Below are 5,895 nucleotides of genomic sequence, written 5' to 3' on the forward strand. Positions count from 1 at the left end.
TCATCCTGCAGTTTCAGCTCCACTGAACCCATCGGTCAGGATACGTCCAAACATCACGGCCCCTTCAGATTCATACGGAGACGTATGAATAATTCACACGCAGTCTTATTACGACACAACTCACCGTAACTGAGACATTACGTTTTCAGGGTGAAAGATAAATCACCGTCCACATCAAATTCGATCTCTTTCCTCCCCCGGCTGAGCTCTGACCTTTTTCAAACACCAACACAAAATCGAATGTCATTTTACTGTCATTACAAAAACACAGACGATGGGAGGAAGCATGGTTCAGCACAGGAGGGACAACCCCTCAGGTCAAGACTCTGCAGTCTGCCTGCACCTGAGGGACAAGGGACCGTCCTTCAGGGACGGCAGTGTACGTATTCTGGATAGGGAGGACAAGTGGTTTGAAAGAGGAGTGAGAGAGGCGATCGACGTTAGAGAAGCCATCCTTCACCAGAGGAGGAGGTCTACGACACCACTTATCTCCCGCCCACTCGTGTGACTCCAACGAGCCAAACCACTGACGTTACCACGTCCAGGAGCGCCAACGAACCAAGTGACGCCAATGTCTGTGACAACGAGCCCACGGAGGTTAAATACCTGGGACTCCTGACCAGTCAGTCAGAACTGAAGAAGCGAAAGATCTTCCAGCTGCCCTGGATTCAGCTCTTCCTGGAAAAGTTTCTGCTCTGTCAGACGCGTCTCCCTCAGCTTCTTTAGCAACAAATAGAAGAATCTGGTCATTATGTGTGATGAACAAACTCTTTGTTCAATTTAATTAAACAAAACATTTCAAAAAGTCAATTATCTCTTTAACAAGAATGATTCTTTCTAAATGAGATTAAAAAAATAAAATAACTGCCAACAGTTATAAGATCTGATGTAAATTCGTGAGAAGAAGAAAAAATGTACAAATCAGGAAAAAAGAAAAAACATGAACTTTCACATAATGGCACCAGTTTCAGATCCAGAAAACCTGCTCCATGGAACACACATCTTTTTTCTGTCTTATTAATCTGTGGCTGACAGCAGAGAGGGTTAGGGTTAGGGGACAGGAGACCAGAAACGCTGAGGTTCATAACCTCGGCATTAACCCACAGGCCACTGTGACACTGCTCTGTTCCTTCACTGAAAACCAACGGAGCTGGTGTAATGAGAGCTTTCTGCAGGACGCCAGCCTCTAAGTAGCTCTTTGATTTGCCTTGTTCTGTTTATCTTGTTTATTGTAACAGCAGTTCAGCCGCTGCAGTGAAAACAATGAAAAAAATAAAGGCAATTCTGTAAGAAGAGCACTTTCTTCTCTCCAACACAGCCTTGAAATGTAGCATTAAATCCCACTTTACATCCTGTGACATGTATTAGCGTTCTTTCTTTTCCAGGCTAATGTCGACATGAGCCCTGCCTGATGCCCTGAAGCCGCTCTGCTTTCTGTGCAGCGTCAAACGCATCCGTCTCCACTCTGTGCCATTAACAGTGAATGGGGTGATTTTCCTTCATTGCAGCTGAGCAAGATATCAATACGGCTCCCTCAATTATCGACACCGTGCAGCTTGCGGCCCAGACAGTGACGGAGGAGGTTTGACCCCCTTAAATCCTCCATCCACAGAGCTCTCTCCACCTGTGATTTGTGCAGGAGGAGCCGTGGAGGAAAAATGATGGAGGCCCCATAATTGTTATCTTCCTCCGCCGTTACTTACTGCAGGTAATAGTGTCCCCAGACAGAAGCTCTTTAGGAGCCACAGCTGATTGTGGCGTCTAATACAGCGAGGATGGATGTGGCCAAGTCTAAAGGCGGAGACGTTCCAAGCCAAAGTCTCTCCATGATAGTGTGTTTAAGAACTGAGGCACACAGCCTATAAGCTTTAATGAAATGTCCCCATTTCACCCAGATTTGCTTCAAATATATTCCTGCAGAGTTTCAGCTGTGGATGAATCACCGGAAACAGATGAGTCAGTGTGTGTGCGTGTGGATCACATGTTCACACCATTTCACAGTGAGTTTTTAAAGATGTTTCACCTCACGTGTTAATTCTCCGACAATGGACACGTGAAAACATGGATTTCACATGTGCTTAGCATGTGGCTGGTTACCCAGCACAGTGAACCGTGCAGGTGGCAGCAGACATTGCACTCGACACTTCTCAGAAAGCAGAGAAATCATTGGTGTTAAGTAACTGAGGCAGATTACAAATCATCAGAGACTCAGAAGAGAACAGCTGCTTCTTCAACACGAAGCAGATCTTATCGTCTTACGTCGTCTTGGCACATTTATCTGTTCTTTTTTTTTTTTTTTTTTTTTACCTGTAGTATTCAGTTATTTGACAGAGACAACAGTCACTGAGAGGTGAGTCTGAGTTTGGCTGTTTCACCTCTTATTTTTGGCCAAATGTTAAAAATGTACTCAAATTATAATTAATCTCATAAAATGAATGTAAATAATTAGAGAATAAGACAGAACAGAACGTGTGAACAAAGCTGTTTATGTTGTTTCCACTGCTTTAAATTAAATGCAGCTTCACTGTGGACACACAAACAAAATGTCACCCTTCTGTGTTTATGGATGGGTTGACTATAAAATTCTCTTGAGCCCCGAACTACAATCAATACGGTGAAAGAAAAAAAAAAAAAGCAGACAACAGAACGGCCGAGGGATCAATGCAGACATAAAGATGGCAGCAGTGAAGAGTCCTAATGTTCACGTTGAGTTATAATCAAGCCACAGCTTTGCCTGGCCCATGGAAGGCTGGAGGACGCTGAGTTCTCTACAGTGGATTCACATAAATGAAGCTTTGAGTTAGATAAAAAAAAACGATGCATGTGGCGGCGGCAGCACCAACACACGCTGAGGATCGCACAACGTGAAGTTTGTCTTTTGTTTTTACCTTGAATTCAGAAAACGCATAAAATCAGATCTCACAAAGTGAAATACAGCGACACAGATTAGTTTCCTACCTCCTAACTGCTGATTAAAGACCCATTAAAACTGACAGCGTTCATCAGGAACACACACACACACACACAAACACACAATCCTCCATCACCCACTGATCAGGTCCTGCAGGAGCTCATCTCCACACGCAGCTCGCCCCGATTATTTCCAATCAAAATTCAAATCACACACAGTCCATCTCCGAGCCTCCCTCACACACACACAGGAATATTTACTTATATGCACACACACACACACACACACACACACACACACACACACACATATATAAACACACACACACACATATATATATAAACACACACACACACACACACACGCACACACCGGGATGCACCAGCTGAATAAAGCCTTATTGATTCTCTCATCCTACGCAGGAACATTACTTCCGAGCCTTGTACTATTATCAGACATAAAAAAATGAAAGATTGAATGCAGGGAGCGCAGTGCCTGACCGAACGCCCACGATGACGCACTCCAACACGCGCTGAGGGGAGGAGGAGGAGGAGGACAAAGAGGGAGGCAGATTTAGGATGCGGGAGAGATTCAGGGGGGAGGAAAAACTAGGAGAAAAACTAGGATCAAGAAGCAGAGGAGGAAGTGAGCGACAGGGAGTGAGGTCAGGCTGATTGTGTCAGTGTCACAGGCCTAACCTGGGGTCGTGCTGTGTTGAAGAGGAAGCTTACACTTTCCAGGACTTTAAGCCATTAATATAAATTGCAACTGCAGAGGAACACTTTCTCTGTGCCGTCCCCAGAAAACCATCACAGAGGGATAAATAAAAGAAAGACAAGCAGCCACTCAGAAACACACATACCTGCAACTGTGGAGCAACAAAGCTTTATCTCTGCTGAATAAATCCTCTGTCTTCCTGCAGCACCACGAGCAGGCAGTGAGTAACTCCATGTGAACAAACGAGGCCTGAGTCCTCTCCCCTCAGCAAACTCTTCTCATCAGGATCCAAACACTCAAAATGAAACACTGATATGTTCACGTACAACTCGTTTAAAGTAGCTCAGCGTCACGTTAGCAGCAAAACTCACACAGAGTGAACAGAGAGAAGAAAATGTCTGCCTGCTCAGGAGAAGGCCAGAGGCAAAACAGGAAGTAAAGCTAGCAGAGGTGCATATATACCTGTCTGTGAAAATAAAACTACACTTCCTCATTAAGCACAGAACATTACCTGAGTGAGAGGGTGTCAAAATACCCCACAGTGGAAATAATAACTCTAAACCTTATTTAAATATGAAATGGATAATCTCTTCCCTTCAAAATAAAGTCTCTGTTACTTAAACATGGGATTTTACACTGCCCCCCCCCAGCACAGCACAGCACCAACACATCTCTGCATCAGTGCAGGACAAACCACTTATTTTAACCGTAATAATGTTTTTATCATGGATCGCTGCAGTTCAGAGCACGCCACATCACCGCTTGTTCCAGTTACAGACTCTCTGACATCTGAGGCAACAGAGAGCTGCCAAAGAGCATTTCAGTCATGGGAAACTGGACAGAAACAATCCAAAGGTACGACTGTTTACTGTGATGGATGATCTGCAGCAAGAGCCAAGAATCTGCAGGTTGATTTTCATAGAAATGAACTTAAACCACGAGCAAATCAATCAAAGAATCGATGGCACAGCTGAGAAACTGAGAATCTGGGATTCTGGGATTTTCTCCCATTAAAAGTTCTTCTTCCTTCTGTTCTCCACAGTTCTCTACAGTACAGCGTTCTCTGTTCCTACGCTCAGACAGCACACTCGAGTTGTGTTTGCTTTAGCTAAGTAGCATCAGCTACTTCATTCATGTTTCATCATTAATTCATCAGCTGTTTGGCTAAAAGCCAAACCTTTCTAACCTGACGCTGTTCACTGACTCCGTGCTCCCTCCTCCACCCCCAGCTGTATCTGTACTGTCATTTGCTGTTAACGGCCATTTTCTTGATGCGCCTGAATTTAAACCTGTTAGCTGTTAGCCTGCTAGCCATGGTACCTCTGTCCATTAATGCTGTGTTTCCATCGCCTGGAGTGGATGTTAGAAACGGGAAAGGTTCCTCTGTCGAAGGAATCCTTTGTCTTTGCTCAACTCCTGATGACTGTCTGACAGCAGAGCGGGTCATGTGTGAGGCAGCCATTTTTACTGCTTCTTTATTATTATTATTAACAAGCTGGCAACATTAAAGCTTTCAGGAATATCCGAGTTTCCTTATTTACAAGTCAAAAACAGATAATTAGATTAACTGTTCTGGTTCTGGTTCCGCTCCGACCGCGAGTTTTTGAAAATTGTAGATTTGAAATGTTTTGATTTAACAAACGAACGGTGAATGCTCCATTTTGTCCTGTTTTCAAAGCCAAATTTGGCAACTTCACTGTGAGGAAAACCTTTTCTAACGTGAGGACCGTGGTGGGTAGAAATGCCGAAAATCACTAATCCCCGCACTAAAATCAACATTCAAGCCAAAGAACTGCTGGACTCACACACTCACCAGCTGTGACTCAAAGAGGAACACAATCTGTGGCTTTCAGAGATGAGTCAGTCGCAACAAAAACTGAACCTCGTGAACTGCAGGGGCTTTGGATTGTGCTGTAAGGGTTTGTTATTTTTGTCTATCAACATCAATCTTCTACAGACTCTGCAGGAGGAATAAAGGAGGACAGACAGAAAGTAGGAGACTACTGAAAGTGAAAAGAGCAGAGGAAAGAGGGAGGAGGCCCAGAGGCCGCTGAGCTGCTGGAGGGAGCAAAAGTGAAGACACAGGAAGAGAATCAGAACAAAGCCAGAGAAAAAGAGAGCAAGGGAGTGAAGTACTCACAGAATGAAGATGACGACACCAGGAGCCGATATCCAAAGATTTCCTCGGATGACGGGAGCCAGTTTAATCTCGGCGGGGTCCGGGACAGACGGTCAGTGCAGAGTATAGGATCCACCAGGGACAGAGC

The sequence above is a fragment of the Toxotes jaculatrix genome, chromosome 13 (assembly GCF_017976425.1).
Source record: "Toxotes jaculatrix isolate fToxJac2 chromosome 13, fToxJac2.pri, whole genome shotgun sequence".
Classification (NCBI taxonomy): Eukaryota; Metazoa; Chordata; class Actinopteri; family Toxotidae; genus Toxotes; species Toxotes jaculatrix.